This window comes from Crocodylus siamensis, chromosome 5 (assembly GCF_052110815.1).
Source record: "Crocodylus siamensis isolate JL-2025a chromosome 5, ASM5211081v1, whole genome shotgun sequence".
Lineage (NCBI taxonomy): Eukaryota > Metazoa > Chordata > Crocodylia > Crocodylidae > Crocodylus > Crocodylus siamensis.
The window spans coordinates 81,030,048-81,055,455 of NC_143399.1; the positions used below are offsets into that span (position 1 = coordinate 81,030,048).

General features: G+C 48.7%; 1 long non-coding RNA gene across 3 annotated transcripts in view; it reads left to right on the forward strand.

Moving 5' to 3' along the window:
• Window positions 1-1,892: 1,892 nt before the first annotated feature.
• Window positions 1,893-25,408, forward strand: part of LOC149864344 (uncharacterized) — a 64,702-nt gene continuing 41,186 nt past the window's right edge. Inside the window, exons 1-2 of one of the 3 annotated variants that reach the window (XR_016442641.1) lie at window positions 1,893-1,926; window positions 8,794-9,046. This is a non-coding gene — a long non-coding RNA (uncharacterized LOC149864344). Of the gene's footprint in view, window positions 1,927-8,656; window positions 9,047-25,408 lie in introns of those variants that run through there. The other 2 variants (XR_016442642.1, XR_016442640.1) reach the window with 2 other exon arrangements.

The following is a 25,408-nucleotide window of genomic DNA, read 5'->3' on the forward strand; positions in this document are numbered from 1 at the left end:
AGCCCCCTGCCCCAGGGGCAGGAAGTCAGCTGTGGTCCCAGCAAGATAAGTATCCAAACAGTTCTTGAATGAGTCCAGAGTACATGTCTGCACCCCTCTGGAGGGAGTCTATTCTAGGTCTTCGGGGTCTGGACAGTAAAGAAATTTTTCCGTCCAGCCTAAAACAGTCTTGGAGGAGTTTATGACCATTGGTCCTTATTTTTCCTTGGGGTGCTCTGGTGAACAGACGTTCTCCCAGATCCTGATGAGCACCTCTTATGTACTTATAGGCAGCCACCAGGTCCCCCCTGAGCTGGCGCTTTTCCAGGCTGAAGAGTCCCATGGCTCTCAGCCTCTCTTCATAAGGCCTATTTTCTTACCCTCTGATCATGCTTTTGTTGTACCATACCACCCTAATAGCAATCGTAATCCTAATACTACTCAGATCTTCATTTAGCAATGTCATGCCTGTTGAGGAAAGAACTGACCTGATATTCGTAAAGTGGGTAGCCACATTTAGTGGTTCTGCAGGCTCACAGAACACTGTTTATTGGGTTTTCTGTAAAACCTCCATGTGAATATGTGGTTTCAAGCCAGTGAGGGGAGTCGGGGTTGAAAATGCAGCCACAGCATGCCGAAAAGGGATATTTTAGTGGAGGGTAGCAAGGAGCAGCGGTTCCTCAAGGCTGCTGCTTTTGTGCAAAGCCTGGGGAGCACTGCTCTGTTAACATATTTTCTGCAATGCAACGGTTGCAATTTTCACTGGCGCCAGTGAATGCCATGCGATGGGGGGCGGTTCTTATGAGTCACACTGGGGGAAAATGTCATTAAGGGCTGCCTGCTGCCATGCGTCTGACTGTGGGCTGAGCTTGTGCATGCAGGCTACAGGCTAAAGGCTTGTGATCTGGAGGGTACCATTTGCTCTGAAAGCAAATGAAAGCATTCCCCACTTTAGGCAGCCAAACTATTCTTCATTCCTGGATGGAACCAGGGGCAGATTATATGGGGTGAAGGTGCCTCATCAACCTGGAGAGGGCATGGCTGGTGGAGGGGGGGCATGGGTGTCTGTGCAGGTGAGCAGAAGATTGGTTCATGTTGGGCTGTGTGGATTGCAACACAAAGATTGATACATAAGGGGCTGGGTGGATGGCATACAAAAAAACACATTACATCTGAGTAGCTAAAAAATTGTAGTTAGCCTCTTTCACTCCTATCTGCAATTTGAAGTGACATCTGATGGACAAGGGGGCTCACTACACAAAAATGGCAGCAGCATCTGGTGAACAAAGGGGGCTCATTATATGTCATTGAGTGAATTTCTGTTTTCACATGACGGATCCACAGTGATTTAAATTGTGGTGATCCAAAGTAAAATACATTGGGATGTGTTTTACTTTGAATTGCAAAGAAGACATTTAAATCACCAAAAAACCCGTATGTGAAAACTGTAACAGTTAATCACAAAAAGGGCAATTTTTGTCATGTGTACAAGCACCCAGAGATGTGGGAAGGTACAGTGGCCTGGATGGGTATAAAGTGCTATGAAGGCAGAGAATCTATATAGTTGATCTCAGGGCAATAAGGTGAGGCAGTGAACTCCACTAAACCTCTTGGACCCCAGAATTTCCTCACTATGCTATGTATTTTTAAGTACTGAAGCAGACATACTGATGAGGGAAGCAGAAATCTCCCTCTCTTAGAGCTTATTCTGATTTTCTAATTGTTTGAGCATCCTCAAATAATTGCCCTCAGGGGCTACGCGTAGAGGGTGCACCCCCTAAGAGTGCCAGGCCGTGCTTCTGTTTAGCTAGCAGGCAGGGGGGCAGGCGGGAGCTCCAGTGCCCTCCCTGTGAGCACTCGCCGGGGAGCAGGGCTGCCAGCAGAAGTGGCTGTGCCACTTCCGGAACTGGCTGTGGGACTTCCAGAAGTGGCGCGACCGCTTTTACGGTGAGTGAGATCAGCCCTGGGGGGACCTCCCCTCGGCCCCCCCCAGTCAGCAGGATCAGCTGCTATGGGACACCCCCCCGGCTGCTGGCTGGTGTCTGGTGTCAAGAGGCACTAGAGACACCCATGGCTGCCCTTGAATAATAAAAAACCCAAAACTTTGCAATAAAAATATGTCCTGGAAACTTCAAGGAGGAGTCCCTTTTATGCTCCTCTGCCCCCTGGAAAAAAAAAATTCTGATTCAGGCCAAAACAGGCAAGATTCAGTCATGCAGCAGTATATCTCTTCTATACGTTCAAGCAGCTAAACTTTGTAACATCAGGTATCTTGCAGGACCAGACGTAGGAACACAATCTGCAGTACCCAAAGGGTGAAATGAATTTTCTGAAGCCTTAGAGTTTCTTTGTCAGAACCTTCTTTGTGTAATTTCTTTTTTCTCTCACTTGCTTGTGGATGCCTGTGTTGTCTGTCCCAGCAGAGTAGGCAGGGAAGGGTTAACCTCCCTGCTGCTGCTGCTGCTGCTGCTGCTTTAGGGGCCTTGTTACACATTACACTGTGAGCTGCTCCAATGTTGATCCATATTAGTGCTAGCTTGAGCTTGAAGCAGTCGCAAGTCCAGGCCAGTAGGGGCCTAGAGGACTGAAAGTTGAGACTCCCTACCCCTCCTCCCATTCTGGGCTTCTCCCCACCCTCACTTCCTGTTGTCTTGCGGCTGTCCGTGCTGTCTGTCCCAGGAGAGCAGGAAGGGAAGGGTTAACCTGCTTGCCTGCCGCCCTGCAATAGGGCTGCTGCTCTTGTCAGGCTGAACCCAGCCCAGTGACAGCTGAACAGGCAGTTTAACCCTTCCCTGTCTGCTCTCCTGGGACAGTCAGCGTGGGCAGCCACAAGTAAGCAAGGTGCTGGGGAGGGGCAGTGAGCCTGATCTGGGCCAGTGGGAAAGGGGGTAGGGCGGGTGTTCACACTAATGTGTAGGTTAGAGTATCTACACGTTAGTGTAATGCAAACTAGGTAAGGTGGCTCAGAGAGAAACCTAGGCTGGAGTGGCATAACTTCAAGCTGCCTAAAGAGTATTTAAAACTAGTTTCATCTGTTAACATGTGGACAATAGCTGGTTCAGAGCTCCAGCAGCTGCTTAAAATTAACATGTAACAAGGCCCTAAGAGTGACGCCTATACTGTGTTACTGCATTAGAGAGATTCCATTGGACCAGCTCATTGAGACAATGATAGTGCAGTTTGCCAGCTACAACATTCTTGCAAGCCTCTGTTGTGGTGCTACCAGGGGCATCATTATATCATCTTTAGGCCCCTGGCAGACATGTATTTAAAGGTGTGATGGGATCTGCATGATCCTCACAATAATGCTTCCTTTCATACCACATGTGCATGGCAGAAGTGATTGTGGGACTGAGCATCAGATCAAGCATCACATCTCATCATGTCATATTTCCGGTGCAGAGGGAGTCTGGGATCCTGATCCCCCTGCACAGGCCAGTAACAAGTTTCTGTGGCTGGGAGCCCCAACATCCGATGGCTCCCACCTGTGGGGGTACTATGGAGCCCTTGATTCCAGCTGTGCCCAGAGGGCTGGGACCCTCAATCTTCCACTGCTATCAGCTGAGGGGCTGTATTAGAGTCCAAGGGCTGCAATGTACCCTTCCGGCTGCGAGTGGCAGTTGATCATGGCTCCCAGCCTCAGGGGCATACTTAAGCCCTTGACTTTAACAGGCCCCCAAGGCTGGGAGAGGCTAATCAGCTGATCAGCACTCTCAACCTGGGGGAGGCATGGAGGCTGGGATCCCCAATCAGCCTGGCCACATGTTCAATTAATGGCATGTTAGAAACCAGTCAAACCGGGGACCACGATCAGAGAGCATCTGAGATGGGCAACCATGTAGGTAGAACATATGTTTGAGGAACAGATTGGCAGTTTAGCTAGCAGTGAGGACAGACTGAGCAGGGATAAGATGGGCCATCTTGTTTACTACATCCACTACAACAGTGGTCATCGAACAGTTCTCAGAATGTGGGAGGTCTACAACAAAGTCCACAGAAATCATTAACTGTAGTAGCGCAGGTGTGGATAATGGCTGGAGGATCCCATCCGGCTGGGTTGTGGGTTTCTCAGTTTGGGCACGTGTTGAACGTGAGTATATATACTCATATATAATATATGTTTAATGTCGAGCCCTATCTACGGCTACAAGAACAGTCTGGAGACTGGGAGCTTGGTTTTATTGCAACCAAAGTGACCCACAGAAAGTAAGTTGTGACACAATGTTCAATGGCGGGCTTTCACTCCAAAACCCCGCCCCTATCTGGGGTAGAAGCTTGTCTCTATTGTTCTATGTTTTTTGTCAATGTCTGGTATTCATCCCCTTGTCTGAGTGGTTTTCTCTTTTTTTTTTCTTTCTTACTCTGTCTTCTGCACCAAGACTGTTTTAGCACCTTGGCTAGCAGGCCGAAGTCCACCACATTTTGCTGAACTCTCCCACACGCCCACGATCTTTCCTGCCACGACTTATTGTCACAAGAGAAAACAGAATGCCGGATCGTGTGCGTTTTGACGCTTTCACTCTTGAAATCTGTCTTAGTGTAGTGAGGGCTCCCCCAAACCATACACCCTTGCCCGTTCCACCAGGTGTTAATTCAGTAGTCTCGTCAATCTGCCTCCATGCAGTACAAATGCTCTGTGGGTCTCTAGGTCTCGCCAATCAATAGCCCTGATGGGCCCGGTTGTACTTCACTGTGCTTGGAGCCTTGCTCAGACCTGCCATAAGTCCTAGCCAGTTCTTTTACTGGCCTATTGTCCTGATAGTTGCAAACGCACTATCTATCTGGGATGATTTCCCTCTCACTCTAGCAAAAAGGAGAACGAAAACAAACTGGCACTTTTCCTGCCCTTATATTCCCAACTTTATGGTACCCTTTTTCTTTAGCCCTGCTATTAGGGTCTTCATGGTACCCTCTAACTGCCTCCCACAGTTTCAGTTTCTCTCTGGGCATTTCCTTCAGGGTTCTCTCCCCTGGCAGGTCCCTCCACAGAGCTGCTGCTCTTAAACCTGATCTCCATTGCTTTCTTAGTGCTTTTGGCTATCCCTGCCGTCTCTCTACCTGAGTCAGCCATTTCCAGTTTCTGGTGTTTCCTTTCAGCCTGTCCCAGTCTCCTTTTATCCTGGAGTTCAAGCTGACTCTCCCTCTGCTCCTGAAACACAGGGTGAAGAATGAGCCCTGTGGAGTTCTTTGCAATTCAGGTGGGACGAATTTACTTCTCTGGGGCTCGTCTCTTTCCTCACACACAGACTTAATATTCTTGATCAGACTGGATCCTTTGGGATATAGAGGTACTATTGGAAGAAGAGAGATCCTCCAAGCCACTGGAAGTCAGGCTGGGGTGGTTCTGACAGCTGGCACAAAAAATACATTACTCTTTTGGGTAAGAAAGTAATTTATAAGGGCCATTTCAATGGCTGCAAGGAGACTCTGCCAGTTCATTCTCCAAATGAGGTTCTTGGGTTGGAGAATGGTTGGGAGGTGGTGCCAGACCTAGAGCAGTGAGTTCATCCTTACATGATAGAGCATCTGGCTTCTGGTTCCTGGTTTTGGATCTGTATGTGATTACAAAATTGAACCAGGAAAAGAAAAGTGACCAGCAGACTTGTCATAGGTTTAGTTTCTGGTTTGTCTGGAGGTATTCCAGGTTCTTATGATCTGTGACTAGCCAATTGCCCATCAAGAATGACAGTGGGAGGGGCTTGAGGGGGTTGGGATGGAGTGCTGCCACCTAACACCCCATGCTGCTGCTGTTCTGCTTCTTGCAGGGAGTGGGGTGGGGGAGCTGAGGCCTCAGCTCTCCCACCCTCTGCCCAGTCCTCAGTGTGGCTTTGGAATCACGGTGGTGCTCCACCATGCTTGAAACACTCTGATTGGCTGTTTCTGTCAGCCAATCAGAGTGCGAATAAAGCATTATGGACAGACAGACAGACAGACAGACTTAGGCTTTTATAATATTAGAATTACTTGGATGGGATGGCAAGCCCCTTCCAAAGGCATTGTAATTGCATGGAGTTTCTCATCCCAAATGTCATAAGTTCTTTTAGCGGGAGTCAGGGCCTGGGAATAAAAGGCACAAGGGTACAACTTAGTTGATATATCTGAAGCCTGCGATAGAATAGCCCCTATAGCACTACTTATGCAGTCAGCCTTCATTATGAATGGTCTTTTGGGGTCAGGTTGCACCAGAAAGGGTGTAGAGGTAAAAGTTCTTTTTTAGGGGCTCGAAATCTGTTTGGGCCACTTGGGAACAATTAAGTGGTACCCCTTTCTTAAGAAGGGCAATAAGGGGGCTACCAAATATGCGAATCCTCAGATAAAACAGCTATAAAATGGGCAAAGCCCAGGAACCTTTGGACCCCTGTTACATTTCATGGAGAGGACCATTCAGTAATGGCATTGACTTTACATGGGTGGTCAGACCCTTGGGGAAATTATACAAACCTAAAACTTCAATCAGTGCTTTATCAAGTTAACACAATATTCTTGCAAGCAAGCTAAGGAAGTACAGGTTGGATGAATGGACTGCAAGATGAAAACTGGCTGAATTATTGGGCTTAGAGGGTAGTAGTCAATGACTAGTTGGCAAACAGGGTCAAGTGGAGTGCCCCAAGGGTTGGTTCTGGGGCTGGTTTTGTTCAATAGCTTCATCAGTGATTTGGAAGATGGGATGGAGTGCACCTTCAGCAAGTTCGCAGGGAGTAGCTCCACTGCACTAAGGGCTGGTGATAAGAGTTGTATCATGTTGGCAAATCAATTACTCAGTGGTGCCAAGTATGCTCAGAAGTTATTGTGGTCAATGGTGCAGTGTTACAGATTGCCCATTTAATCCAGGGAGTAGAGCTGAATGTGGGAAAGGATTCAGAGATTCATAAATTAGGAGAGCAAAGAGGGAAAGCCCAAATTATCCCAGGTGAAGTCTAGCATTAATTATCCCTTGAAGCTTTTTGTTCATCCTTCCCATTAGTAATACTGCTGCTGCAAGTAGTGTCAAAACCAAATTTTGACACAGGTACTCCAAAAAGCTTCCTTATAGGGTAAAAAGCTAAAGAGGATCAGGAGTCAGGTACCTTACTAAGTGGCACTGATTTCATTATAGCTACATCTGCTGAGAATCTGCTCCTAGATGCCAGCCACCCCCTCAGTTTTATTGGTTTAAAGATCTAGTTTTAATAAATTCCCTTCATGTTTGTTTTGTTAACATGACCCAGTTACTAGACAATGAGAAACAAAAATTTCTCCCTGGGTTCTGGCAGCCACTGTATTCTGCCGTGGAGTAGTCAGCAAAGCTGTGAGCAGATACTATTGCCTTTTACTCATATGGATGTTGTTTCTGGTAGCATATACAACATACTAGGCACTTTCCAAGCATTGCAACAACTTCCAGGAACTCACAACACACAGGCAAATTAACTGGCAGAAGATGGATAATGAGTAACAGCAAAAAGAGATTTTTATACGCATGAGCAACAGTCTCTTCACTGGAATCATTGCAGGGCTCTGGCTCATTCTGACTTCAGTGGGATGCTAATACCCAATGCAGATTCAGTTTGCTTTCCAAGTGGTGTCACCTCTCTGTCTGAATATGGGGAAATGGTTTTGTTTAAAGGACAAAACAAATTAATAGGTTCTCCCACAGCCTCTTCTTTTGTTTCTGCAAGCATGTACACCTATGGGCTTCAGAGCTTATCACAAAAATTTTTGTGCTAGTCCTTTGTTAAGATACGGACAACCCATTACCGATGAAGCACCACATAGGATACTTGAGGAGGTAAACACAATTTTCCTGCTGAGGCCTCTCTCAGAGAGGCCGCAATCTCCTGCATTACAGAAAAATGTACATGTCCAATGCCTGGCTGACAATTCAGAATTTCTGATTTACAACACCCGAGGCTCCAGTGTTAGTCCACGGAATGAGGGAATATGATAAATATACTGAATGAAGGAATATGTTGAAAAACTGAGAGATGACTATTGCTGACAGCACCCAACCTGAAAGCACTCTGCTTCCTGGTGCAGATGAAGCATGTTTGGTTCATTTCACTTGTTTCCAGGGTACAGTAAAATATTGCTGGGAGATCTGTTGGCAGGCTGGAGAAAGGACCATTACAATATGACTTCAGGAGTAACACACAAATTGAATATAATTTACAGTACCAGAGTCAAGTCATTTATCAACTGCTGTTCTCCCCTGAGACGGACTGTACGACTGGAGTTATATCTGAGTTTGTTAACCACTCCGCCATCCTTGCTTATGGTATTGAGCTCCTGTCTAGGTTAAATTAAGCAGCCAGATTTCCATTTTCTCCAGTCACAGGGTGTCATGATAGCAAATCACTTATAACCTCTCTGCATTGTTCATAGCCTTAATCAAGAAGCTTTCTTATGGTCCTTTTTGTTCAATCCATAAAGTTATCTTCACATATTTTTCTTCGTTGGTATTTATTTCTCCTTCCTTTCCTTCTATCTCAAGGTATTATGTTGGCCAAACTTGATGTCTCAAACTGTGGCCAAACCAGCTCAATTTATTTCATTTAACAATGTTAAGTAATCTAGAAGTGCCTGCTGGCTTTGCTCCCTCTGGAGCTCCTCAGCCAGTCTGCCAAACATAAACACAATCTTTGCGCCAAGAAAACAAAACTTCTGGCCCTCCTGCAGGCAGTGGGAGAAGCCCTTTAGCTCTGGCCCCTTCCTAGTGTAATATATACATTGTGTAATGTAATGCATTGTGTGCACTGAAAATGTGATATGAGTGTATGACAGAAGGGGAGTGACCTTGTGGAGGCCTGCTGACTGACCACGGACTACAAATTCCAGAAGCACCTGGAGGCAGGCAAAGGAAGTAATGAGAAACCCTGCAGAGCCCTGCTGCTGGACTGCAAATCTCAGAAAAGCTTGGGGGCAGGAGGAAGAGGTGGAGACCCCTGCGCTCTGACTGGCTGTATGCCGGGTAACCTGCTGTGAGATGGACTGAAAGAGAGGAAAGCCTCAGCACAGCATAGATGAGCCACAGACCAACTGCACATGATCCCTGACCTACAGACCTGCACAGAGAGACTCTGGACTAAAGGTTGGTTCTGGGGACACCTCCAAAGGTGGGCAGGGGACCCTATGTGCTAACTGTATGTACACCAGCAGTACTAACCATTACCTGTTTACTTGCTCTCTAAATGAGTTATACTTTGGACACCTATGTGCTTGTATTTGTCCCTTCCGATTGGCCTTTTGGACTGTGACCCTAACTCAGAGGTGGGCAATTATTTTGGGAAAAGGGCTGCTTACCGAGTTTTGGCAAGCTGTCAAGGCATGCATGGGTAGCCCTGCCCCTTGACAGGTGCCCTATCCCCTGGTTGTCATCTTGGGGCCAGAAGTCCTGCCCCTAGACTCTGACCTTTGCCACCATAAGTCCCTCCCCTTACCCCTGGAAGTACATCTTTGGGGAAAAGGAACGGAAAAGAAAAGCGAAATTATATACTAAAAATCAAACACCCATACTGATAAATTTTAATTTAAATTAAGAAAAATTGACCCTGATTTGTGTGTGTTTGTGTTATATATGTAGAAGTGATTGCATTACAGCTCAAAATGCAGTCTTACTCTTGTATAGTGTGTTGGGTGTGCAGAGGTGTTGTGGGGTATGGGTGGGTAGGTGTGGAGTTTGTGGGGAGCTGTGGGTGGATGGGTATGGGGGTTTGGCAGGATGTGTGGATGTGTGTGGGTATGGTTTTTGTGGCGTGTGCCATTTTGTGCGGGGGAGGGTGTGGCTGTGGAGTTTGTGGGAAGGGCTTGAGGGTATGTGGGGTGTGCATGGGAGCACCCCCTGCATGCGCTGTCCTGAGCAACATTCACCCCCACCCCACAACAGCCCAGAACCTGAGCACCCTGTGACACCTCCCCACCACCACCACCAGTGTGCAGCCCCAGTGCACCCCATGCTCACTGTGCACTGCCCAGCTGCATGCAGCGGTAGCAGCAGGAATCAGCATGTGCAGCTGCAACCCTGTGTGCCCTGCACCAGCTCTGGGCTTGCCCATCGAGGCTGAGCAAGAGCAGGAGTAGCAGCAGCAGCCACTGGGCAGAAACTGCTGCTCAGCACAGGGAAAGCAGCCTCTGTGTCTTGTAGCCAACAGGCAGTTTTTGCTGCAGCCACCTGTAGCCTGTCCTGCTCTAGGCTATGGTGAGGCGCCTTCACTGCCATCTATGAGCTGTCCTGTGGCTGCTCCACGCTGTCATTGCTGCTGCCCTGGGTAGCCCAGAGGCGGTAGTGAAGGAGCCATACTGCAGCCTAGTGCAGCGCGGGTTACAGGTGGCTGCAGCAAAAACTGCCTGGCTCCTGTAGCAAAATCTGCCCACCAGGGGCAAGGGGGAGGGGACAGTTTCCCCATGCCAAACAGCACTTTCTGCCCAACTGCTGCTGCTCAGCCCCAGTGGGAGAGCCCAGAGCTGACGTAGGGCCCAGGCTCAGCAGCAGGAGCACAGGACAAGCTGCTGCTCAGCATGGAGGAAAAGTGGTCCTTCCCCCTGTCGCTGTCGTTGCTTCCTGGTGCAGCCGCTTGGAGCCCATGCAGGGCTGCCCTGTGTCTGCTCTGTGCTGCCACTGCTTTCCCATGGGGCAGCCCACTTTTCCCCTACACTGAGTAGCAGCTTGTCCCATGCTGCCACTGCTCAGCTCAAGTCATGGCAGGTGAGTAAAGAGGGATCTTCCCCATGAGAAACACTCCTGAGACCCAGAAGGGGGTAAAAGTTGGATACTACACATATTCTGAATAATGACAACAGTTGTGTTATTCACCTCAAGCCCCCTTAACTGGGTACACTGATAGCAAGTTTATCTGGCTTCCAGTTTACCTTCTGGTCACAAATATGTCTTTCCCACTGCTTGCCTTCCCTCTCCCCCACTCTGCTTTCTCCTCTGGGGTTTTAACTGCTAGTGGGATAGTCCCTGATTAACTAACTACTCACAGCTGAGCTTCTACAACAGAACTGTCTGTTCCCTCTTAAGAGGCCAGACCATTCTGTTCAGAGGCTTTCATATTTTCCTGCAGCAACTGTGATCTTGTCACTCACTGACTGATTTATCCTATGAGCTGAAAATGGTATTGTTAAGAGTGTCTATAATCTAGGCTCAATCCAGATGCCACAGGCCACTGCAGTCCTCTTGGGGCCTCTTTTGTGGCTGGAACCAGCTTGTCCTCAGCCCTAGGAGTCTGGCTTACATGGCAGCTAGGTTCAATCCCTTCCAACAGACATGCAAAACGGGGTTGCTCTTAAAAGCACAACTCCCTTCCCCACTTTAATCTCTCCATTTCCATATCAAACACTTACGATTAGCTTGTAGCATCATGAAGTTTCTGCTGCTACTCTTGGATATCTCTAGTCAGACAGGCCTTATATGGGTTTCACCTAGACTCTCAGCTCCTGGGTAGTTTCTGTGGGTTGGTAACTTCTGAATGCAGTGCAGATCTCCAAATGGAATAGAAAGCTGTATCTCACTGAGGCATAAGGCCTGGGTCAGAATTTCCTGTGATAGAACTATGTTCTACGACTTTGCTTTGCCGTTAAACTATTACTAGCATTAATTGTACTTTAGGCAAACTAGATGTTGTTCATTATGTTGCTATTCAGGCTTCTACTGAAACCACAAGGAATCACAGGCTTCTTAAGATTAAATAACTAAGACTGAGTGGGTAAGAATTACAACCAAAAAAACATTTCAGAACCCATATATCCCATGCCAATGATACATTGGTGTTAGTGTCTCCCTCAGACACTGAATGACTGGCAACTGACATTTCCTTATCAAGATCCTTGCTTCATTTTTAGCCCAGATAGATGTTGATGAACTAGGGCTATTAGCAAGTATGGCTGTGCAAAACGGCACTGTTCCGTTCCAACTTCAGTTTCAGGGTCTGGATGGAACAGTGTTTTGTATCGAATATAATTTTGAGTCAAAATTACCTTACTGTTAGGCTTCATCAAAACAGTGAGGTTGTTTTGATGCTGTTTCAACCATTTTGCTGGATCATGGGGCTGGGGAAAGGAACTCAGCCCCAGCTGGGCTAGCTCCCCAGATCACAACAGGGCAGGGAAGCAGCCTAGATGGGCTGCCTTGCTATCCCCCGTGCTAGATCACGCTGGGGGCAGGGAGGCAGTCCATCTGGGCTGGCGTGATCTAGCATGGGGGATAGTGAGGCAGCCCAGCGGAGCTACCTCCCTGCCGGATCTTGTGTCAGGGATGGGAAGTCAGCCCAGCTGGACTGACTTCCCATCCCCAGTGCTATGGTCGAAATGTTTCGACTTTCAGTTGTTTTGTTTCAAGATTATTTTGACGGCCTTTGTTTCATTTCGATTTTGCTGTTTTGACCTTGACATGAGTTGAAACAGTGTTCAAACAAAATGGACATTGAAATTTTGCAAGTCTCTTAGACTACTGGAAAGGCTTTTACCCCATTTTGTATGCCAGAAAACAGCTAAATCCTCTGTATGCATGAGTTCATATGTGGCCCTGTTTGTTGCAGAAAGGCTGTGCCGATGCACACCAGCCAAGCATAGACTTGCCACATGAGAACAGTGATTCTTGAGCTTCAGAAGTTTCACGCTAGGCATGTCTACATGTGGAACTAAGCACGACTAAATTTAATGCACATTTAAGCTAATGTGCATTCAACGTTGGCTCACTGCCTCCCCTGCCTTCTTCCCAGGGTGGGTCAGGCCAGGCTGCTGACAGCACCTGATGCTACAGCTCCAGACTCCACTCTCCACTCGCCCCCCACAAGCCAGGCAGTCTGCTGTGCTGTCACCCAGCTCCCAGGCTCGGGATGTGTGGGGCTCCCAGACAACTGAGGCAAGGGGCTGGCTGCACTCCCACCCTCCCTGCAGGGTTCCTCTCCAGGGAGGCACCATGGGGTTGGGCCTTACTGCACTGTCACTGCACCCCAAGCATGCCTTTGCTGCACATGCCCTGGGGAGTGTCCAGTGAGCTGTTTGTGCAGGTGGAGGGGTGCCTGACCCACTATGCCCTGCTGCTGCTGATCCTCTTGATGCCATGGGCAAATCTGCACTCCTGGTTCAGGACCCTGAGCTATGACAGTGTGGGGGGAAAGCCTGGGCTGCCTCGCAACCTCTGCTGCTGCCTGGAGGGCTACCTGTGACATTACTACACATCCCTGTCTCCTGCTGCCTAGGAGGACATCACCACCAACATCGCCACCTTCTTTCAGCATGTGAGAGAGGCCCATGCTGGCCCAGCTGCAGGGACACGGGCTGCTGAATAAAGTTTTGAAATGTTCCCTCCCTTTCTGTGTGCTGGGGGGGGAGGGGCGGGGAGACCCAGAGCCAGGGGAGTGCCTGTGGGCTGGGGCCAGGGGCCAGGACCAGGGACAAGGGCAGGGGTGGGGGCTGGGAGGGACTGAGAGGGACTGGGAGGACCCTCCCCCAGTGTGGGACTTACATGTCTGGGGCTAGCGAGGCTGGCAGCTTGGCGTAGGCCTCCCTGTTGGCACAGGTGACTGACTGTGCCTGATGTCCATGGCCCTTCCCTCCCAAGACGGAGCTGGCACTGCTGGTGGCTGGCTGTATCATTGCTGGCTGCTGCTTATGGTGGGTTTTGGTGAGGCAGCCACTGGGCAGGGGTCCCTGAGCTGCCAGTGCACATCAGCATGGCCCCAGAGCACCATGAGTTCGTGCACCTCCTCCTGGGTCCAGTTGGGGGCCCGGGCATTCGGGATATGTGTACGCATGTGGGCAGGGGTGGGGCTTGACAGGGAGGAGGACAAGGATGACATGGTTGTCCTGCAACAGCTCTCTGGGCCCCCACATGGCTGTCCCTGCATTGCTGGCCCTAGATGCCTGCCAGCAGCACTCAGGCCAGGGGCACAGTTAGGGACTGGGAGCTGCACAGCAGAGGTACTTCACCACAGCACCTGCAAAGAGACACTGCTGGCTGTGAGCAACAGCAGAGAGCAGACCTTGCTGCCAGAGACAGACAGGCAGCAGCCCTGGGGGAATCTCAGGGCTGGGCAAGGGGTGCAGGAAGCTTCAGCCCTTCAGCAAGCTTCAGCAACGGCTAAGTGGTGGCTCTGGAAGGGGACAAACCAGACAGAGACAGGCTGTGGCCTGTCCAGAGGGGCACATGGGGCCTTTTAGGCTCCTGTACACAACAACAGGCTTGTCCAGGATCCTAGTGTGTGTGCCCCAAGGCGCAAAATAGCTGCAGGCTTTTATACCAGCAGCTAGGGGGCTGCCCAGCCCTGGAGCAGGAGAGGCAGCCAGCCAGAAGCCCTGGAGCTGGGATCAGGGTGGCCCCCCTGTTGTCTGGGAAGACCAGGCACTAAAGTTAGTGCAGGGGTCATATCTACACATGTATTACCGCGTGTTAATTAATCCTGCCTAAACTTGATATCTATGTTTGCAGGTATCAAATTTAGTCACAATTAGCCTAAGTTACTGGGCAGTAAAGGTGCTCACATGTAGACACGTGCCTTTACTATGCAGTAACTTAGGCTAAGGTGCATTAATGCATCTCATGTAGCTGTGCCCACTAATACACAAACCCTTCCATGTTCTTTTATAGATGTTAAGGTAACCTGCAGAGGTAGGAAATGCTCTTGCATTTCTTGATGTGTAGGATAATCCCCACTTAAAAGGACAGTGGTACTGAGAGTTCCTGAACATGATACTGAATGAAACAAAGAAAAACCTTGAAGAAATAGCTTTCTCAGTTTGTGACACCCCTCTCCCCCCCGCCCCACTAATTTCCCACAGCATTCTTGCAAACAAGCTGAGGAAGTATGAGTTGACTGAATGGGCTATAAGGTGGCTAGAAAGCTGGCTGGATTGTTGGGCTCGATGGGTTGTAATCAGTGCTTCAGTGTCTAGTTGGCAGGTGGTACCAAGTGAAGTGCCCCAGGGGTTGCTTGTGGGGCCAGTTTTGTTCAATGTCTTCATCAATGACCTGGAAGATGGCATAGGGTGCACCCTCAGCAGGTTTCCAGATGACACTAGGCTGGGGGGAGTAGTAGTTATGCTGGAGGGTAGGACTAGGATTCAGAGTGACCTAGACAAATTGGAGGATTAGGCCAAAAGAAATCTCATGAGGTTCAGCAAGGACAAGTGCTAAGTCCAGCACTTAGGATGGAAGAATCCCATGCACTGCTACAACCTGGGGATTGACTGGCTAAGCAGTAGCTCTCCAGAAAAGGACCTAGGAGTTACAGTGGTCAATAAGATGGATATGAGTCGGCAGTGTGCCCTTGTTGCCAAGAAGTCTAACAGCGTACTGGGCTATATTAGTAGGACCATTGCCAGCAAATCGAGAGTAGTAATTATTCCCCTCTATTCTGCACTAGTGAGGCCACATCTAGAGTACTGTGTCCAGTTTTGGGCTTCCCACTATAGAAAGGATGTGGACAAGTTGGAGAGAGTCCAACAGAGGACAAAGAAAATAGTGAGGGGGCTGGGGGACACAGCTTAGGAAGAGAGGCTGAGGCAACTGGGCTTATTTAGTCAGCAAAAGAGAAGACTTAGGTGGGGTTTGATAGCAGCCTTTACCTGAAGAGTGGTTTCAAAGAGGATGGAGCTAGACTGTTCTCAGTGGTTTCAGATGACATAACAAGGAGCAATGGTCTCAAGTTGCAGCAAAGGAGGTTTAAGTTCGATATTAGGAAAAATGTTCTCACTAAGAGGGTAGTGAGGCACAGAAGCAGGTTACCTAGAGAGGTAGTGGAATCTCCAGCTTTGAGCCAGGGGTTGGACTAGATGGCCTCCTGAGGTTCCTTTCAACCCTAATTTTCTATGATTCTATAATGGGACATTATACACAAATAAAGCTCAAAACTGCCTCAATACAAGAGAAATTCCTTGCCCAGGAGAACATTCCATCAGCCCACACTCCTGTGAAATATGAAATATCATAACCACAAGGAAACATAATTCGACATCCTGCTTGACACCAGACAACATCAAAGTAACTAGACTGTTCCAACTTTTATCTGAGCCTAATTTGCACAAAATGAACTATTCTAACCAGGAGATCTTACAAAACCTTCAGCTCTACTGTGAAATATGAATTTTCATTTCCACTGACAAGAAATTTTACAATCTTTGCATTCTTCTATGCCTGAGGAAGTGTAAATGTCCCCAGAAGCTTGCAAATAAAGGAATTTTTTGCAAATATCTAGTTCGGGGGTGGCCAACCTGCAGCTCCGGAGCCACGTGCAGCTCTTCAGAAGTTAATATGCGTCTTCTTGAATCTTTGTGCAAGCACACGATGACCATTCTTTCTAAGCTGGTCACTGTGTGCTTGTGCAAAGATTCAAAGAGACACATATTAACTTCTGAAGAGCTGCATGTGGCTCCAGAGCCACAGGTTGCCCACCCTGATCTAGTTGGTCTAATAAAAAATGTCATCTCTGCCACAAGTTCTGATACAAATAATGTTATGCACGCGTGTTTGCAGGGAATAAATTACAATAAGGCTCTAGGGCAGCTCAGAATTTATTCAAAAAAGGACTGTTTAATTATTTCCATTTTGGAGAGGGGGCACTGAGGAAGAGAGGGCATGCCTATATGGCACAAGGCAATGACATGCTGCAAAACTCAGAGCTAACTTTGCCTGCACTAGCTCAAGAACCAGAGGCAGTGTAATTGCATTAGCAGAGTGCTATGCCAGGGCTAACAATCCCTTCTGTGAAGCCTGGTGTATTAAATGCCAGAGTGCAGTGCTGTATTAGTAGAACTATATTGCTTCTAGTTCTGGAGCAAGTTGGTGATGAACTCATTCAGAATCTCTAAACAGCACAACTTTGCACCATACAGATAGATCCAGGTGTGTTAAGGGCCAGATCCATGAACAATTGCCTTAGTTTGGATTGGAAACTTTGGATGGAAAAGGTTTGAGAAATAGGTAGAGTAGGTAGTGAGGGTCTGGGCCCATGTGGCTCGCCCAAGATCACATCAGCAACTGGTGGCAGAGGCGATTTCTTGTACACACACACACACACACACACACACACACACACGAAAAATAGGTTCCAGTCTAGACAGAGCATCTGCCAGATTAGCCCTTTAAACAGACCCCCTCAGAAAAGGGGAGAGCAAAAATAAATTCAGAGAAGTATAAAACAAGTTTCATTTTGTTCTTATCTGCTCTGATATCCTCATACTAAATAATAACTGGCCTTTATTTGTTATGAGAACGAAAATAACAGATTTCCACTGCCCTCTAGTGCCATTCACAGGTTCCAACTCTTATTAATAAAAGTAATTCTTTCAAAATAGCTAACAAGGACTTTTTAAAACATGAAATTATTCTAAGAGAAGCAATAAATAACTAAATAAAAATTTTAAAAATGTTAACAGTTTTAAAATCTGAAGGACATATACATACATTTTAGCTGGGTAATGGATGCATATCTCAGATGTTGACCAGTTATCAATTCAGTATAAAAGTCTCATTGAAATCAATGAGAAGTTTAATGTTGACTTTGATGGGGTTAGAATTTCATGCTACACTTTCAAAAGGTATATATGAATAAGAAGTGAACAAAGCCTGCAAGATTTGATCCAAAACATAGTGTGTCATGCTAGAACATTGATAAATGACATGAACTTAAATTAGGATCTGTTAGTATGTTCAAGAGCCAAAATTTGAATAGGGCAGAGGAAGTCTCATTTTCATTTGGGACTTTTTATATAACCATCTGGCTTCAACTTATGAGACATGGTTATTTATCCATCTATATGTGACTAGATATTATTACTATGAACTTCAGACAAAAACCACTGAATGTCTGATTTAATTTAGGGTTTGAACAAAATGTGTTTGCAAGCAGGGTAATATGGATGCTAGGACTTTCAGAATAAGCCTTTTGTGTAGCAGGATGAATAGGGTGGGGTGAGTGTAGCAACTGCCCTAGGCACTGACTGGGTGGGGGGAGGGGGAGAGGAGGGCAGAAAAACTGATGCTGGCAGCCATGTTATTATGCTAGCAACATGATGGCAACCAGAAATTCTGCTGCCTCTGTACCCCAGGCTGTGTTGTATACTATTGTTTCTGCGTTCTCTGAAGTACACAATCTATTATGAGCAGTCTTTGTAAAGTGGACTTAACAATTTTTTAGTATTATTATTATTACTTAACTATACTGAAAAAGTTGACTATTTCTCTACTTCCGGTGGCCCCAAGAGCTCCATTCTAACCTGTTTGAAAAAAGTCCCAGGCCTGTAACCAGGACTTAAGTTATTCCTAACAACACTTTATGAATGCAGAACATTAGAAAGTGCCCATGTCAGGCAGACCTATGGATAGTTTAGGGAACCAAAGCCTACGGGGCATTTCTGCCCATTTTTTTGGCAAACAAAAGAGTTAATTTAAAAAAGATGAAAGAATGGAGGTGGCTGAATTACTGGAGACTGCAAAATTAGTAGGCTGAGTTTGTTTCTGACAGCATGGTGTAGCACAGGGCCAGGCAAAATATGGCCCGCAGGTCAGATCCAGCCCACCAGGCCATTCTATCTGGCCCATGGGGCCCCTAAAAATTTTAGAAAATTAATATTTATCTGTTCCTGGCGATTGTGGGAGCACATGTCCCGCGCCAGTACCCAGGGTGGTGTGTGTGTGTGTGTGTGTGTGTGTGTGTGTGTGTGTGTGTGTGTGTGTGTGTAGGGACAGACTGTGTGTGTGCATTCATAGGGTGAGTCCCACATGCATACCCCACCATACACATGCACCCACACCCCCTTGTACTGCCATATACACAGACCCCCACACCCCCTCACACACCCCAGCCACCCTCCCCTCATATAGTGCCCCACAAACCCCATACCCACTCATGCCCGGTATATCCATACACACACCCACATGTTCCCTCACTCCACACCCACACCCCTCATTCCTATCCACACCCACAGACACACCCACACCCTCCCCCACACCCCACATACCCACACACCCACAGCCCTGCCACAAACCTATACCCCGCACAATATACAAGAGTAGGACTTCATTTTAAGCTATTGCACAATCACCTCTATTTATACTACCAAATATAACTTGGTATTTTTCTGGTTCTGAGATGGCAAAACCCCTTGCTGAAAGGAGTACTTCTGGCAGCAAGGAGAGGGACATCTGGTGGCAAAGGTCAGAGGTTAGGGGGTGGGACATCTAGTCACAAGATGGCAACCCAGGGCAGGGCACCTGTCAAGGGGCCAGGCTACCCTGCGGCCCTCAACAGCTTGCCAAAACTCAGTAAATGGCCCTCCACCCAAAATAATTGCTCGCCCCTGGTCTAGCCATTGCTGCCAGCAGCCCAGAAACCAGCCCTGCTGTATGTACTAGTCCCCACCCAAGGGGCAGTGCTGCCCTGGTACACCTCTCTTGCACACTGATACATCACAAAAGAGAATGCATGCAAACTGCAACATCAGCAGCAGCACGAAGCCAAATTCCTCAGACTCATTAGTGACACTCCAATGATTTGCCCAGTAGCATGGAGGTTCACAGATGTGAAACCCTACTATCCTTTTTACAAGTGGCACTGGATTTTAGGGTTCAGCACCTGTCTCCTTTTCTGTCCTTGCTCTACCTGCAGCAAGGTGGAGACACCCCTGACTGATTTGTCAATGAACTAATTTGGGTTCCAAGATTCCAAGTGCAACCATGGCAGCAGGGGCCAGAGCAGGGCTCCAAACCACTCTAGCTCCCCCTGGGCTGAGAGTCCCAGCTCAGCTCTCTGCTGCTATGGCTACACTTATGCCAGAACAGAGAGGTCTGCACTGCACTGCACTGCACTGGATGCACCCTCCACATGTTTGAACAGTTCTCTTCTTCCTGACAGTCCCACCTGGCTCTTCCATTTTATGTGGGGAAGACACAGGAACTATAGCAGCACCAGACACTTGTGAAGAAAAGTAAAAGAAGTAATGACTAGTAGGACAAGCCTGGAGGACAGACTTCCTGTATGCAGCTAATGTGGGTGGAAAGTTGGAGTACTCATCCCAACTGAAGGAGACTTGGGATTAAATCCTGCTTGGTGCCACAGGTTCCCCCTATGCAAAGCCCCTGCATATATTTCTGGGGGATGGATCAGGGCTCTGCAGCAGAGGAAGGGTGCCATAAAAGAGTGGAGCAGAAGTGATAAGTACAGGGGCAGGGAGCTGCTCATCCCACGAACCACTGGGGACCTCAGCTAGCGGGTCTTCTATAGAGCCATCACCACGGGTGTGTATGTGGTGAGCTTCGCAGACATGCCGGTCTCCTGCCCCTTCTGCAGGCAGAGGGAGACCCTGGTACACATGACATTCTAGTGCACCAGGCTGCAGCCCCTCTACCTCCACTTCCAGAACCTCCTCCTGAGGTTCTGGTTGAACTTCACCCCCACCTTCTTATTTTTGGGCACCCCATCTGTGGCCCCACCAAGTCCTGGGACCTCCTGGTCAGCCTCCTCCTGGCCCTTGCCAAGTGGACCTTGTACATGACCAGGGAGAAGGCTCTGGCCAGGAGGGTGCCCGGGGACTTCAGGTCCGCTTTCCTGTCACTTGTCTGTGCACACTTCCAGGCACACCGGCTCCTTGGATACCTTTGAGAACTGGTAGGTGCAGCCCAGAGGGCTCTGCTTGGTGTCTCCCTCCAGAGCCCTTATTTTCACATTTTGACCCCTTTGTCACTCCTATCCTGTTTGTTTCCTTATTGGTCCCCCCCCAAAATATTAGTTGTATCTTTCACTTTTTGGTCCCACACAGTGGGGACTTAGTTAACTGGGTGGGCCTTAAGACCCATGTCCAATGGAAGATACAAATAGACAGGAGCTTCTAAGGCCCAGCCAGGTGGTATTTGGAGACACCAGCCACTTGTGCCAGCTGGACTTCTGAAGTAGGCCTAACTTAGAGTGGCCCCTCCACCCTCTACCCACTGCAGCACTTTGGCAATGGGGGCTTTTGACTGGCTGTGACTTGCTGCTACCTGTAACAGCAGTCACTCTCTTAGACTTGTGGTCCCATGTCTGCGTGCTTGCCAGACCCAGACCGGGACTGCATGGCTGTTTGGGCTGTGGTATGGACACTGCAGCGGAGCCTTCTGCACCTCTGGGGAGCTGCCAGTGGGCCATGGCTGCACAGTTGGCCTGCAGGCAGCACTGCTGTCATGTCTTCTGGTGTTCCCACTCTGCCATCTGGGCAGCTATCACCCAGATGTGCTCGTTGTGGTGGCCCACTTTGAACTATCAAAGCATGTCCTCTTGGTCCCAAATGGCCAGGTCAGCTATCTCGTCTGCCCTCCAGCTGGGTCCTTGGTGCTGGCCCTGGGCAGGCTTCTCCGCCCAGGTCTCACCACTTGCTTCACCAGCAGAGATCCTAGTGTTTTCTGTTTTAAATTTGCAAATTCTCTGATAAGAAACCCAATTCTCTCATTAAAATACCCCAAATCTGTGTTCTTCACTATTAAAATGAGCCACCACTATATAGAGAGATCAGCTGGGCAATGTTTTATTGACATATTTACAATTTTAAAGCAATTTGGAAGTCTCCCAGTGCCTCTATCACTATAATAAAATGAATTCTAAATATCTATACACTTTGGCATTTGCTTTTGGTTTTCTTAGCACAGAAAAATCAGAGCTGCCCCTGCCCCCTTCACTCACCAGGATGTGGAGTGCTGAGAAGCACTGATATGCCAGTGCCCTGCCCTTGCCCCTCACTGCCAACTCACAGCCCACACCCCATAAATAGCCCCCACTCCTCACCTGCATCCTCTGTCTGCCCCCACTAGCTCCCTTGAAGCTGCAGCTCTGTCCCAGCACTAGGACATGGGTCCAGCTGCAGCTGTTCCACCTGCTTCTTTGTAGCTCTGAGCAGTGCAAGCTCTTGCTGTTCTGCTCTCTGCACCTGTGCCCAGGCCTCAGAGATCCCCATGCCATTCCTGGGAAGCCCTCAGCTGGGGCTCAGGGACTGGGCTGGGCAAGCCCCTTCCCTTCCAGGCTGGCCTTCCCCTGCACATGCTGCTCTATGGGGGCAGGGGGTCTGTAAGCCTAGCTCTGGCAGCTTCTCCTACCTGGAGCACTTCCCCACCCCTGATCCTCACCTCCCTCTGTCTCACACACACCCCTCCCCCCAGCCCATCACCCTCCCCCAAGTGGTTCCTGGAACCAGGAGCAGCCCGAAGCTGGGGCTGCATGTCCCAGCACTACTGTGGGCATGGGGCAGGGATGGAGTGTGGCAGTTGCCCCTGCAGCTTTGGCTCACACCAGCAGGTCCCGTCCCGTCCTGTTTGGTGGCTGGGCATGTAGAGTGTGAGATATGTGTAAAGATGTGGGGTTTGGGGGAAAGGGGTGTGGGAGGGTGAGGTTTTTGGGGGGGTTGTGGTGTTGTGGGTGGGTGAGGGGCTTGTGGGGGTGGTATGGGGATTGTTCAGGGGGTTTGTAGGGGTGGTTTGGGGTGTGAGGTTGGTGGGTGGATTGTGGGGGGATTTGTGGGTGTGGGAGGACTGTGGGGGGCACTGTGGGTGTGGGGGGGATTGTGTGTGTGAGGGGCTGTGGGGATGGTTGGGACTGCTCCGGAGGGGTGGATCCCCTCACACAGTACACACCCCACCTTGCAGCAGCAGCCATCGGGCCTACTGGCAGAGCTCTGACTCACACCACCTGTGCGACACAGCATCACACCAGCCCGGTACACTTGTGCAAGCCCTTGGCCACAACCAGGCCACTCCTGCTGCCACCTGAGGCCCTGGCACTGTACACAAAGGCTGTGCACCCTTGCTCTAGGCCGGGTCCTGCCTGCATGTACTCTGTGCGCCATAAGTAGCATTAGAAAATATTATTTGGGGGGGCTGGGTGGTGCCGAGCTTGCCTTCCTGACCCCGCTGTTCCCTCCTGCAGGGCTATTTCAGGATGTGTGCTGGTGATGTGTGCATGGCAGCAGCAGGGACCCTGGGTGCAGCGCTGTGGTCATGGTGGTGCTGGAGCCACTGTCACTGGCCCAGTTTGTGGGGGCTAAGCTCCATTATCCCTGGCCTTCCGCTGCCTATATCATGTGCCTTCTGGCTGGGATGGCTCCATGCAAGCAGGACCTGGTCCAGCGTGGGTGTGTTGCCGGGGCCCTGGGTGACAGCTGGAACAGTTCAGTTCTTCCTGAGGGCATGCACAAGTGGGCCAGGCTGGCGTGGTGCCATGTTGCACAGGCGGTGCAGGATGGGGTTCTGCCAGTAGCCCCAATGGTGGCCCTGCTGCTGCTGCGGCGTGGGCTGTGCATCATGAGGGGGACCCACCACTCCTGAGCATTCCTCCCTCAACCACAGTCCCTGCCACACACAATCTCCTACACACCCACAGTCCTCCCATTCCCAGTCCCTGCTTCCTTGGTATAGAGCCTGGGTTGATCCACCTGCAGCCTTGCCCCACTCCTATTTGTCCCTCCAAGGCTGGGTTCAGCCCTCCTAGCTTTGGCCAACCTCACCTCTAGCCCAGGTACATACTTGAGTCGTGCACCCCTGGTGTAAAAGGTGGCAACCCTACTCACACCAGATCAGACATCTGTCATATCATGACCTTATATACACAGCCCGTCTTTCAACATATGGCGCACATTAGGCTGTAAAAATAAAATCCCCTGGAAAATTGAGTGTTGGGGTTCTTACTAAATTTTTCAGAAGTTAGGGGGTACTTGCTACTTAAAAGTTTGAGAAACACTGCCCTATACCACTTTTTTGCAGGGCGTTTTTTTGAAACTGGGATTTCTGAATATCAAAATTAGAGTCAGAGCTGCAAATATACAGTGTGGAGAACATTTTTTCATTCCCAGCATGTCTCTTGCAGCGTCTCCAACTGCAGCGTCTCAAACCACAACAGACATGCATGCACTCATTTGAACACACCAGGTTTGCCAGGCTATTTAACCACCGCCTAGCACTCGGTGTTAATAGTCACAGGTAGTACCATCTACTGTAGGTTACAGTGGTAGGTGAACCTGAACTGACATGCATCAGCACCAGTATAGTGTTCTTAATTCCCTGAGAGTGAGACTTTGGTATGTATTTAAGGATGCATGTGCATCCTTGCAGATGTTCTTATTGTTTCTAACCCATTCATACAGCAACAATATAGCTCAATGCACTTTCCCTCCTAAGAGCTTTGGGGAACTCTTCTTCAGTTACTGATGTAGCTTCACATCCTACCTTTTGAATTCTAAAAGTCCATCACAGTAATACAGCTCTAAGTATCACCAGGTTTGTGTAAACATACAAAATGCTCACCAATATTGTACTATTACCCCAACTACTTTATGCCTGCTATGACAAAACCTTTGTTTTAGTGAACTCAGATTGATAAATTTGTATGTCTCATGTTTTCTGTTGCAGTAATTGGGACTGGTCAGATGTTTTAACAAGCAGCATACCATCTACTTAAATACAAAAGACATAAATACAAGATACAAGAAAGGGATTTTGGGGGCAAGGGAATAGGATACTACCATATCTGAAAAGCTACAGCATAATGTTACACTACCAACTTATTTAATGTCACATATAAAAATATCTGGTGGAAAGAGCCAAGAATCAAATTTTTGAATTCTACTCCTCACCATGTGGAGTAGAGGTGGAGCAGACTCTCCTCCTGGCTTCTCCCCTGCCTGTCTCTGATTGGTGGGTTTTGCCCCACCAATCACATTTGCAGTTTCCTAAGCCCAGAGAGTCGGACAAAGCCCAGCAAGCCTGCCACATTAGTTAGTAAATATGCATAGCTAATGAAATCCTCTCTCTTTAGGGTGTGTAACCTTTAATAACAAGCTTTTTGGGGGGTATAGTTTAGCTTTGAAAAAGGAACCGGGAACCAGGAATAAGGAACTGGGAATAAGCAACCAACTTCAGCCTCATGGATGAACTGTGGCTCAGTCCTGTGCCCCAGCTGTGTAGCTCCTGACCCTGCCCCAGCCCCAGCTCCTGCCCCACTCCCTCCCTCACTGGTCTGCCCCTCCCATGCCTCTTCCTTCCCCCATGCCCCTTCCCCCATAACAGACTTACCAGCCGGATGCTGCTCTCCATGCTGCTGGGGTGTGCTGTGGCTGCATGCATGCATATGGTATTTTTCAGTCACGTTATTGGCCCTATCAGCCAAAAAAACCCAATTGCCAATAATGTTCATTTTTTTTTTATTGGTGCTGATATGATATGGGACCAATGTATCAGTGCACCTCTACAGAAAGCACCATTATTTAACATAGTTTTCTCCCACAAATAGGATCCAGGCATCTGCAACCTCTGTGAAAACCCACGGCTGCGTGGCTGAAGAAGGGCAGCTTAGTAGTGAGGCAGTGGCCTGGCCTGTGAGTCTTGGATTCCTCTCTGATCCAGCACACACGTGGATAAGATCAAGGAATCATAGGCCTATTTGTGACCTTGAATTCAAGGAATCATAGGAAAGCAGGGCGGAAAAAGATCTCA